This window comes from Pan paniscus, chromosome 8 (genome assembly GCF_029289425.2).
Source record: "Pan paniscus chromosome 8, NHGRI_mPanPan1-v2.0_pri, whole genome shotgun sequence".
Taxonomy (NCBI): domain Eukaryota; kingdom Metazoa; phylum Chordata; class Mammalia; order Primates; family Hominidae; genus Pan; species Pan paniscus.
The window spans coordinates 47,553,685-47,566,953 of NC_073257.2; the positions used below are offsets into that span (position 1 = coordinate 47,553,685).

Sequence of the window (13,269 nt, forward strand, 5' to 3'; positions counted from 1 at the left end):
TAGAGGTGGGGTTTCCCCATGTTGGTCAGGATGGTCTCGAACTCCTGACCTTGTGATCCACCCATCTCGGCCTCCCAAAGTGCTGGGATTACAGGGGTGAGCAACTGCGCCCAGCCCTACACATTCTTTTCCATTCTAAAAACTAGTTATTCATGGAAACAGGATACAACTGATTCTTAGGAACACGAATTACATCAGCATGGAAAAGTGTCTAGTAAGATGTGGGTAATGATGGAAGCCAAAGTGGAAGCTCAAGTAATCTCCATCTGAAGCAACTGTAAAACCAGAAAGGAAGCCCTCAGAATTTTTGGGGTGCTCCATGCAAAAAGCAAAGATAGGTCTTAGATGGTGAATTTATTTCTATATTAACATTTGATCATCTCACAAGGAGAGAAGATGTGGAAGAAGTACCTTTAAAAGAAATTCAGAAGATATGAAGTGAGTTATCCCCTACTCCAACTGAATGCCAGGATTCCTACACACAGTGAAAGAGCTTTTACTCAGCAGGCTTGTTATGTAATATGTGTTCAGAGTTCAGATTCTTAAGGGCAGAACGTAACAACTTCAGCCTATAAAGGTAGGTCAGAAATAGCTTTTTTTTTTTTTTTTTTTAGAGACAGGGTCTCACTTTGTCACCCAGGCTGGAGTGCAATGGTGTGATCTTGGCTCACTGCACCCTCGACCTCCTGGGCTCAAGTGATCCTCCCACCTCAGCTTCCTTCAAGCTGGGCCTACAGGCACTAGCCACCATGCCTGGCTAGTTTTTAATTTTTTGTAGAGACAGGGTCTCACCATGTTACCTAGGCTGGTCTTGAACTCCTGGCCTAAAGCAATTCTCATGCCTTGGCTTCCCAAAATGTTGGGATTACAGGAGTGAGTCACCATACCTGGCCAGAAGTTGCATTTGATGGCAGAGAGAGATACTACCTGGAAATCATCATATCCACACAACAAGTAGCATCTTTAATTTAAATGTAAATGTGATTTCTTTGCAGCTTGGTTCAATTCCATTCAGTCCCTGAAACTGTTAGTCAAAATCAACTTGTTGAGCAGAGTTACATGTTCTGAGTTTCAATACTGCAATGTAAGAAAGAAAACAAGGACAGATTGATGATTTCAGGACAGCATCTGAGTTTACTCATTCCACATTAGAGCTGTCTGAAGATTGCCTCGGAGTGGCACAGTGTTGATGTTTCTGCCTGTGTTTAATTTCTTGATTTCACGAACAGCTTGGATTTTTTTTAAAGTGCTTCTGACTCATTCACATGTGGTTGCCTGACATAAGCCCACACACCATTTGCTCACAAATATGTCAATGACTGAATCCACCAAGAGCCTCGACCTGAGAAACCTGGGCCTAGATTACTGAGAGGATCTGTGGCTGCTTGTATATAGTCTTTCTCCCCATCAGCTCCATGATTCAGTATCATAGTTAATATGGAATTCTCCCTTGTTAACATGAAAATCACTTTGGCAAAGTGTTATGTTTGTATGCAGAGCTTGGAGTTAATGTCGGGAATTTCATTTTCTTTTTTTTTAATTTTTTTTTTTTTTTTTTTTTTTTTAGAGAGATGGGGTCTTGTTATGTTGGCCAGGCTCGTCTTGAACTCTGGACCTCAAACAATCCTCCTACCTCAGCCTCCCCAAGTGCTGAGACGACAACATGAGCCACCGCACCTGGCCTTCTTTTTCTTCTAAATGCTGAAGTTAGATTCTACAGGGACCTAAAGGGAGTGTTAGTCCAAAGTCTTCTTTGCCCCTCAAAGATACTCTTTAAAAATCCAGTTCTTATCCTCGTAACTCATAAATACCAGACAGACGCAAGGTGCAGGAAGTCATGCCCTCTGCATCAGTGGATTCACATCCATGGATTCAGCCAACGACCAATCAAAAATATTAGGGAAAGGACTGGGTGCGGTGGCTCACACCTGTAATCCTAACACTTTGGAAGGCCAAAGTAGGCGGATCACCTGAGGTCAGGATTTCAAGACCAGCTTGGTCAACATGGTAAACCCCCATCTCTACTAAAAATACAAAAATTAGCCAAGCTTGGTGGCGCATGCCTGTAGTCCCAGCTACTCCAGAAGCTAAGGCAGGACAATCACTTGAACCTGGGAGGAGGAGGTTGCAGTGAGCTGAGACTGCACCACTGCTAAGGCAGGAGGGTCACTTGAGCTCAGGAGTTTGAAAAATATTAGGAAAAAAAATTGCATCTATACTAAACATGTATAGGCTTTTCTTTCCTTGTCATTATTCCCTAACAAGACAATATTCACACGTCATTTATATTAAGCTTTTTTGTTTGTTTTTTGTTTTTGTGGTTTTTTGCTTTTAGAGACAGGGTCTTACTCTGTTGCCCAGGCTGGAGTGCAGTGGCACCACCATAGTTCACTGCAGCCTTGAACTGGACTCAAAAGATCCTCCCTTCTCAGCCTCCCAAGTAGCTGGGAGGGACTACAGGTGCACGCCGCCAAACCCAGCTCATTAAAAAAAAAAAAATTTGTAGAGATAGGATCTTGCTATGTTGCCGAAGCTGGTCTTGAACTCCTGGCCTCAAGTGATCCTCCTGCCTTGGCCCCCAAAGCACTGAGATTACCACACTTGGCCTCAAACAGCCCTCCTTGTCCCTGTTAGTCTAGTAACCTCGTCTAATAACTGTACCTCGTGTTTATTGACTCTCAGGGAATTGCATCCTCTTTGGAGACGATCTCATGTCTATGACTTGAGTTAAGCATCAGAGATGTTCTCTTTTCACAGAGCTAATAGTCAATTACTGGCAACTGACATTAAAAACATGACCCACACCCACCTCTGGGGAAGAGCTGCCCTGGCACTTGGCAGCCTCCTGGAAAAGGTAGTTGGGGTGAGGGTGTCACCCCCAGAAGGAGGTGGTGAAATGAAGCATCCACATCATACAGTGACGACCAGAGGAGGAGAGCTTCCTATATTCCCGGACCCCAGCCGCGCCTCAATTAGCAGAGTTTTTACTGGAGCCGCAGAAGCGTATTAACCTCGCGACCCCATGACTTGCACAGAAGCGGGTTCTTTCTCCACACTCCCTGCCTCCGTGGGCGACCGTCTTCATCCTTAATATCCAACGTGACATGAAATATCTACAATAGCAACCAAATCACTGACACCAGATGCGATGTCAAATGCTCTGCATTACCCAAACAGCTGAATCGGGGCCGCCATCCGCACTTCCAGCTTCAGCCCTGGAAAACGACCCTGTAGGGTGCACTGGGGCTGCGGCTGCAGCTGTTACCTGGCAGCTTAGCTCAGGGAGCCCTCTCCTCTGCCCTTCCGGGCTGGCCAGGTTAGGGGCTCTCTGAGACAGTGACCCCCGGAGGCTCCTTTTCAGCTGCTGTCCTTTGTGTAGCATCAGTTGCTCTCCAGGGTTCACCACCTCCTGAGAGGACTTCACAGCTGCTCCGGGAAAGAACCACTCCCTCCCTGCCCTTTCTTCTCATTTCATTTTCCTGAGAAGTCAGAGCCATTCACCGCTCACTGCATAATCAGTTTTATCAAGATACTAATGAATTTAAGAGGCTTATTTGTCCCCTTGGATGTCGCTAAATGCCCACTGCTCAGAAATACAGCTGTGTCATCCTCCCTCAATTTCCATCCGCACTGAAGCTATGACGGAGCAGGAGCTTTGTTTTGCTTGGGGCAGCTGCCACTCTGTGACACACATCAAAGGGTGTGCGCTTCCACCCGCATCTCCCAGGCGCGCAGTAAGTGGCATTTCAGGGAGTTTGATGGAACCATCTGAGTAAGTACTTGTGTTTAATGAGATTCATTCTTCATGTGTTCCCACTAGCCGCAAGACGGTTTTGCATTTACTGGAATTGTAACACCATAACACTCCATTTTAATGACGGCCTGTGGCAGCTGGCACCCCAGTTCACAGCACCAACTTTTTGTTAATGATATGCAATTGGAATATATTTATCCCCTATTGAGAGATGGGAGCACAGCAGCCAATTGGCTTGTGCTTGTCTGACTTAAGCATAAGGATCAGAGTAACAAGGACCCAGTTTTCATGACCTGTTATCTTTTGCTACGTCCCAGGTCCCGAGAGCCTTGAAGACTCATAAATCCCCACTGAAGATCATGAGCCTGAGCATCTGAGAAGCAGCCAGGACTTTGTTCCTAATTATTTGCAAAAACAGGCTCCTTAGGCTTGCATCAGAAGTCCTTTGGAATAAAATCAGACCTCAGGAGGATGCCTACAGGTAGGAAGAACATGAAGAAATTTCATTCATTTATTTATTCACTCAATAAACAAATTCAAACAATAAACAATAAAGAAGCAGGCTGGGGCCAGACATGGTGGTTCACACCTGTAATCCCAGCACTTGGGGAGGCTGAGGGGGGTGGATCACCTGAGGTCAAGAGTTCAAGACCAGTCTGGCCATCATGGTGAAACACCATCTCTACTAAAACTACAAAAAATTTAGCCTGGCATGGTGAAACATACCTGTAATCTCAGCTACTTGGGAGGCTGAGGCAGAAGACTCCCTGGAACCCAGGACATGGAGGTTGCAGTGAGCCGAGATCACACCACTGCACTCCAGCCTGAGTGACAGAGCGAGACTCTGTCTCAAATAAATACATAAGAAAGAAAGAAAGAAAGAAAGAAAGAAAGAAAGAAAGAAAGAAAGAAAGAAAACAAAGAAGCAAATATGTAGAACATCAGAAGAAGAATCATGAAAAGAAGTAAATTTTGGTTAAATAAAGAATGTTGGAGTCTCAAATTGATCAAGAGGATGTTTTTGTTACCTTAGGAGGGTTCAACTGGATTGCAATGATAAGAGAGCTGAAATTGAAAACATTTTAAAATCAGCAAGCCAACTCTAAAAGATCTCCAAGGCAAAGAAACCCTGACCTTCCCACAGTGATTTCAGCTCATTTTAAGACCCATTTAGTGTCTAAGATTTAGAGGCACAGAAGATCAGAATCTGCCTGTCCTGACATAGCATCCAGTCCTGAGAACAATGAAATAGTCACCCTCATTTGAAATTTTTTTTTTCTTCTTATAAAAATTATATAAACTCTGGCCAGGCGCGGTGGCTCACACCTGTAATCCCAGCACTTTGGGAGGCCGAGGTGGACGGATCACCTGAGGTCAGGAGTTTAAGACCAGCCTGGCCAACATGGTGAAACTTCGTCTCTACTAAAAATATAAAAATTAGTCGGGTGTGGTTGTGGGCACCTGTAGTCCCAGCTACTCGGGAGGCTGAGGTTGGAGAATCGCTTGAACCCAGGAGGTGGAGGTTGCAGTGAGCCAAGGTCATGCCACTGCACTCCAGCCTGGGCAACAAGAGGAAAACTCTGTCTCAAAAAAAAAAGAAAAAAAGAAATATATATATATATATACATATTCATTATAAAGACTGCAGTCATTATCTATAGAAAATGAAAAGGAAAAGAAAGAAAAAGAATTGAAAACAAAAAGTGAAAAGGGAAAGAAAAAGAAAAATAAATAAAAAGTGAAAGAAAAAGAAAAAAATCGTCCATAATACCATCACCAAAAATAGCTTCCATCAAATATTGGTTAGAGACATACATGTGTTTGCATGTGTTTACATGTGTTTGCATGTGTTTATATTTTTCCCACAAAAGGGTGAGCATACAGTATATCTCAGTCTGTTTGTCTTGCTACAAAGGAAAATCAGACTGGGTAATTTATAAAGAAGAGAGATTTATTTGGCTGGCAGTTCTGCAGGTTGTACAAGAAGCATGGTTCCAGCATCTGCTTCTAGGGAGGCCTCAGGAAGCTTCCACACATTGGGGAAGGTGAGGAGGAGCCAGTGTGTGCGGAGATCACATGGCAAGAGAGAGCGCAAGAGAAAGAGAGGGGAGGCACCAGGCTCTTCTTAACAGCCAACTCTTGAGGGAATTAAGAGTGAGAACTCACTCAAACCCCCCACCCCAGGGAAGGGATTAATCTATCCATGAGGGTCCCACTCACATGACCCAAACACTTCCATTAGACCCACCCACAACACTGGGATCAAATTTCCACATGAGGTTTGAGGGAGGGACAAACATCCAAACTGACACCCTCCATTTTGTTCTATATCTTCTGTTTACGTTTACTTTCTCTCCCATGCCACTTAACATCTGCACAGTCATTTAGAATTGTGGGATCATTGCCTAGTTTTCCATGGAATAGATGTAACTTAAATAACTTTACCTAACTCCTGAAAGAAAAAGAATGTCAGGGTGAGGGTAGAGTTTGTTATTCTGTGTTGCTTGGTCAGAATGCCTGACTGAAAGGCTGGGTTTGGTGGCTTGCGCCTGTAATCCCAGCACTTTGGGAGGCTGAGGCAGGTGGATTACTTGAGGCCAGGAGTTCAAGACCAGCCTGGCCAATATGGTGAAACCCCATCTCTACCAAAAAATACAAAAATCAGCTGGGAGTGGTGACAGGTGCCTATAATCCCAGCTACTCAAGGGGCTGAGGCATGAGAATTGCTTGAACCTGGGAGGCAGAGGTTGCAGTGAGCCAAGATTATGCCACTGCACTCCAGCCTGGGTGACAGAGCAAGACTCCATCTCGAAAAAAAAAAAAAAAGAGATCAGGTGCAATGGCTCAAGCCTGTAATCCCAGCACTTTGGGAGGCCGAGGCGGATGGATCACGAGGCCAGCAGTTTGAGACCAGCCTGACCAACATGGAGAAACCCCGTCTCTACTGAAAATACAAAATTATCTGGGCATGGTGGCACATGCCTGTAATCCCAGCTACTCGGGAGGCTGAGGCAGGAGAATCACTTGAACCTGGGAGGTGGAGGTTGCAGTGAGCTGAGATCACGCCATTGCACTCCAGCCTGGGCAAGAAGAATGAAACTCCGTCAAAAAAAAAAAAAAAAGAAAGAAAGGAAGGAAGGAGGGAAGGAAGGAAGGAAGGAAGGAAGGAAGGAAGGCAGGCAGGCAGGCAGGCAAGCCTAACTGACAACAGGACACTGAGGATCACCCTGAAGGAGGAGGAGTGGATAGCGAGTCATGCTGCTCTCTGGAGGAAGCCTGTTTGGGGTGGGAGGACAATGCCAAGGGCCCTAAGGCAGGACTATGCTTGGAATGTCCAAGAAAGAGCAAAGAGGCCACAGGCGAGGAGGTGAGACTATAGGAGACAAGGTCAGAGAGGGAGTAGAGGCCGAGTGATACAAGACTGTGACCAGCGTCAGGTTGTGGGCTACTGCTGGGTGGAGGAGAAGCCAACAGTTTTACACAGAAGACAGACATGCCCGATTACATCTTAATGGGCTCCCCAGCTTCCGTGTTACCATAGACTACTGTGGGCAAGGGCAGGACAGAGAGACCCGTCAGGAGCTGTACTAGTCTGCAAGGGCTGCCATAACAAGATACTGCGGCCTGGGCAGCTTCAGCAACAGACATTTGTGTTCTTACAGTTCCTGAGACTAGAAGTCCCAGATCAAGGTGTCAGCTGGTTTGGTTTCACCAAGAGCCTCTCTCCTTGGCTTGTGCACAGCCACCTTTGAGCTGTGTCCTCACATGGCCTGTCCTCTGTCTGTGCACCCCTGTGTCTCTTCCTCTTCTAAGAACAACAGTCGTATTGGATCACGGCTCCACCATTATCATCTCCTTTCACTTCTTTAAAGGCACTATCTCCAAATATAGTCATGCCAGTGATTAGGGCTTCTGCATATGAATTTTGGGAGGACATAATTCAGTTCATAACAGGAAGTGACTGCACTAACCCCAACAAGAGAGGACTGTGCTTGGACCCTGGTCTTACCAGTGGAGATGGTGAGAAGGAGCTGGGTTTCAGCTCTTTTTCTGAAGGCTGAATGAGACAGAACCATTTTTGTCTCAGCATTCGTGAGTATCAAGAATGAGTGGAAGGAAGACATTAAATTGTGAACGCTAGAAAAAAGAGTAGTGAAAGGGTCAGGGGGCTGGAAGGAATTTTCTTTTAGCTCCTCTGTTTTTTAGCCTCTTAAAACAAGCCTGTAGTGCAGTCTAACTGAAAGAAAGTAGAAATATGAAGGCATTTTTATTTTAATATAAAAATTTATTTAAAAGCCTGTAGCTCTTGAAATTTAAAAGTACAATTAAAAAATAAAGAAAGGCATTTTGTTAGCTTTTTATTGAAATATAATAAACTTTCAGTAACATGCATGTATCTTAAGTATACAGCTCAATGAGATTTTACATATGTACATACTCATGTAACCACCTCTCATGTCAAGATATAGAACATTTCCAGTTATCTGGAAGGTTCACTCATTGCCCTCTCCCAATCAAGAGCTCCCCAGAGGTAACCACTATCTTGATTCTAACAATATGAATTGGTTTTACCTATTCTTGTACTTTGTATAAATGGAATCAAGTGATATGTATTTTTGTGTGTGCATCTTACTCTTTTCACTCAACATTATGCATATAAAGTTTATCCATGCTGTTTCATGCAGCTAAAGTTCATTCACTTTATCGGTGGGTTAGTATTCCGTTGTATAAATAGACCACAATTTACTTATCTCTTATTTCAGATGAAGAGTTGAGTTGCGTTCACCTTTTAACCATTATAATGTAAGTACAGTTTCAATAAAAATATCTATGTATGTCCTTTTGTTAGGCATATGAACTCATTAGGAAAAGCATTTCTTCTCATCAAGTAAGAAATAGTTCCCTTTCTCAATTAAAAAGTAGTCCCTTTTCTGGCTGGGTGCAGTGGCTCACACCTGTAATCCCAACACTTTGGGAGGCCAAGGCGAGTGGATCACATGAGGTCGGGAGATCAAGACCAGCCTGGTCAACATGGTGAAACCCTGTCTTAATTAAAAAAAAAAATTTTTTTTAAAGTAGTCTCTTTCCTTCTCTCTGTCCAGAATCTTGTTAACAACAAAAATGAACACTTTAGGACTCCTCAAGCATGATCACTTTCAGGATGGTGCTGGAGCTAGTTCATCCAAGCTCAGGAGAGCCCATTGTTAAGTTTTCAGGAATCTTGCAAACTGAATGCTAACCACAGACTTTATTAAAAGTAGATTTATATGCATTTCAATTAATTTCAAAAAAATTGAAGAGGAAAGAATACTTCCAAATTCATTATATGAAGCCAGTGCTATCTTGATATGGAAGTCAGACAGACACTACAAGAAAAGAAAACTACAGACCAATATTCTTGGTGAATATTGACATAGAGATTCTCAAGAAAATACTAGCAAATAGAGTTCAATAGAACTAAAATATTATACATGATGACTAAGTAAGATTTATTCCTGGAATGCAAGGATAGTTCAACATATGAAAATCAAACAATGTGATATATGACATTAAAGATGTATGACACTAGAAGAAAACTGTGACTGGACGTGGTGGCTCGCACCTGTAATCCCAACACTTTGGGAAGCTGAGGCAGGTGAATCACTTGAGTGCAGGAGTTTGAGTCCAGCCTGGGCAACATAGCGAGACCCTGTCAAAAAAAAAAAGAAAAGAAAAGAAAAGAAAACTGCCTCAACATAATAAAGGCCATATATGAGAAGCACACACAACTAACATCATGTTCAATGCTAAAAGACTGAGAACTTTTTCCCCAAGATCAGAAACAAGGCAAGGATGCCCACTTTCACCACTTTTATTTAACATAGCACGGAAAGTCCTAGCCAGATCAATTAGGCAAGACAAAAAAAAATGCATCAAATTGCAAAGGAAGAAATAAAATGATTTATGTTCCCAGACAACATGATCTTTTAGGTAGAAAACCACAAATATTCCACCAAAAACATCTGTTAGAACTAATAAACAGATCCAACAAAGCTGCAGGATACAATCTCAACATGCAAAAATCAGTTGCACTTTTATATACTAACAATGAATAATCCAAAAGGAAATTAAGGAAATAATTCCATTAACAGTAACATCAAAAAATATATATATTGAGGAATAACTTAGCCAAGGAGGTAAAAAATGACACACTGAAAACTACTGCCAGTTACAGTGGCTAATGCCTGTAATCCCAGCACTTTGGGAGGCTGAGGCAGGTGGATTGCTTGAGCCCAGAAGTTTGAAACCAGCTGGGCAATTTGGCAAGACTCTGTCTCTACAAAAATAAAAATTTAAAAAAGTAGCCAGACATGGTGGTTTGCGCCTGTAGTCCCAGCTACTCAGGAGGCTGAGGTGGGAGGATCACTTGAGCCTATGAAGTCGAGGCTACAGTGAGCCATGATTACACCACTGCACTCCAGCTGCCTGGGCAACAGAGCAAAACCCAGTCTCAAAAACGAAAAGAAAAGAAAACTACAAAACATTGCCAAAAGAAATTAAAGAAGACACAAATAAATGGAAAGATATACTGTGTTTGTGGGTTAAAAGACTTAATATTGCTAAGACGTTGATATTGGCCAAAGCAGTCTATAGATTTAATACAATTCCTATCAAATCTCAAGGGCATTTTTTGCAGAAATAGAAAAACCTATTCTAAAATTCAGACACCAGGGTTCCTGAATAGCTAAAGCAATCTTGAAAAAGAACAACGTTGAGGTCAGGCGCAGTAGCTCACGCCTGTAATTGCGGTGGCTCATGCCTGTAATTGCAGCACTTTGGGAGGCCAAGGTGGGTGGATAACCTGAGGTCACAAGTATGAGACCAGCCTGCCCAACATGGTGAAAGCCCGTCTCTACTAAAAATACAAAGATTAGCAGGGTGTGGTGGTGCATGCCTGTAATCCCAGCTACTCGGGAGGCTGAGGCAGGAGAATTGCTTGAACCCAGGAGGCGGAGGTTGCAGTGAGCCGAGATTTTGCCACCACACTCCAGCCTGGATGACAGAGCAAGACTCCATCAAAAAAACAAAAGAGAGAGAGAGAAATAAACAAATAAATCTCGTCTCTACCAAAAATGAAAAAAATAAAATAAAAATAAAAATTAAAAAAGTAGCCGGGCATGATGGTGGGTGCCTGTAATCCCAGCTACTCGGGAGGCTGAGGCAAGAGAATCACTTGAACCTGAAAGGCGGAGGTTGCAGTGAGCCGAGATTGCACCACTGCACTCCAGCCTGAGTGACAGAGTGAGACCTGGTAAAAAAAAAAAAAAAAAAAAAAAAAAAGAACAAAGTTGGAAGTCTCACACTTCCTAACTCTAAAAAATTTATTACAAACCCACAGTGATCAAAACAGTATAGTCCAGCCTGGGCAACATGGCAAAACCCTATCTACAAAAGATACAAAAATTAGCCAGGCATGGTGGCGCACACCTGTAGTCTCAGCTACTCAAGAGGCTGAGGAAGGATCATGTGAGCCCAGGAGGTTGAGGCTGCAGTGAGCCAAGATTGTGTCACTGTGTTCCAGCCTGGTCAACAGAGTGAGATGTTGTTTCAAAAAAACAAAAACAAACTGTGTAGTATTGGCATACAGACAGACATATAGACTAATGGAAGGGAATAGAGAGCCCAGAAGTGCTCATTTTGGCAGCACACATACTAAAATTGGAAAGATACAGAGAAGATTAACATGGCCCCTGTGCAAGGATGACAAGCAAAAATAAAAAATTATTTTAAAAAATTAAAAAAATACAGGGTCCAGAAAGAAACTCTCATACATATAGTCCAATAGTTTTTAAATTAGGGTCCCAAGACTAGTCAGTGGAGAAAGGAGTATTTTCAACAAATGATTTCAGGAAAACTGGATATCTGCACGCAAATGAATGAAACTGGACCCTTACACTATATGCAAAATTTAACTCTAAATGAATCCAAGACCTAAATGTAAGACCTAAAATGATAAAACTCTTTTTTTTCTTTTTCTTTCTTACCTTTTTTTTTTTAGAGATGGGGTCTCACTGTGTTGCCCAGGCTGGTCTTAAATTCCTGGGATCAGGCCATCCTCTCGCCTCAGCCTCCCAGAGTGCTGGGATTACAACTGTGAACCACTGTACCTGGCCTATACAACTCTTAAAAGAAAACATAGGGAAAGCACTTCATGACAATGGATTTGGCAATGATCTCTTGGATATGGCACCAAAAGCACAGACAACAAAAAAAAATCGATAAATTGGACTACATCAAAATTAAAAATTTCTTTTTTTTTTTTTTTTTTTGAGATGGAGTCTCACTCTGTTGCCTAGATTGGAATGCAGTGGTGCAATCTCAGCTTACTGCAACTTCCACCTCCCGGGTTCAAGTGATTCTCCTACCTCAGCCTCCTGAGTAGCTGGGATTACAGGTGTGAGCTACCGCGCCTGGCTAATTTTTTTATTTTTAGTGGAGACGAGGTTTCACCATGTTGACCAGTCTGGTCTTGAACTCCTGAGATCAGGTGATACACCTGCCTTGGCCTCCCAAAATGCTGGCATTACAGGCATGAGCCACCGCGCCTGGCCAGATTTTTTGAAAATATAGTGGACACCATGTAACTAATACAGAAAAATTCTAAAGGAAATAAAGATGCTGAATTTCCAGATTTCTTTATAGGAGATGAAATGAAAAAATCAACATCCTATTACAGTTGCTGGAAAACAGATGATGGGTTTTGTTAGAAGAAAATGCCCTTGAACTTGAACCAAGGTAGTTCTACATAAGCCACCCCTCTGTATCTGCCTTCAGTACTCAGAATTTATTGCCCTCAAGCTGAAGAATGTTAGGCTGGAGATGACATTTTATTTATTTATTCATTTTGAGATGGAGTCTCACTCTGTCGCCCAGGCTGGAGTGCAATGGCGTGATCTTGACTCATTGCAACCACTGCTTCACAGGTTCAAGAGATTCTCTTGCCTCAGCCTCCCAAGTAGCTGGGATTACAGGTGCCCACCACCACACCTGGCTAATTTTTTGTATTTTTAGTAGAAACAGGGTTTTGCCCTGTTGGCCAGGCTGGTCTCGAACTCCTGACCTCATGATCCACCTGCCTTGGCCTCCCAAAGTGCTGAGATTACAGGCATGAGCCACTGTGCCCAGCTGAGATGACACTTTTGACAGTAAACAGATAAGCAGCTGGATCCTACTCAACCAGAGCTATAACCAAAAAATCTTCCGAACAGTGAATGACATCACAGCAACAACGGCCTTTCTAGGAATTTTCCAATTCTGTGTTTTAGATTTTAGAGGCCCTAGGCAAAATAGTGAAAAAATTATCCTCAGAGAGCACCCCCACCACCATAAGCTCTTCTCCCCCAAAACAAGCTGTGTGTGTCTCCATTTCAGCACTTCATATGGGAGTCTATGCACCTAAGCCTCTCCCGTTCTGTCAGGAAGTAGGTGTTCCTGGGCCCTTCCCTGCTTCTCAAGGTGATAGCCAGCAAATGCCA

General features: G+C 43.1%; 1 non-coding gene across 1 annotated transcript; it reads left to right on the forward strand.

Annotated features, from left to right (window-relative positions):
- Positions 1-11,422: 11,422 nt before the first annotated feature.
- LOC112441140 (U6 spliceosomal RNA) lies at positions 11,423-11,530 on the forward strand. Its single transcript, XR_003029101.1, has one exon. It is a non-coding gene; the product is annotated as a U6 spliceosomal RNA (small nuclear RNA).
- The last annotated feature ends 1,739 nt before the right edge of the window (positions 11,531-13,269 follow it).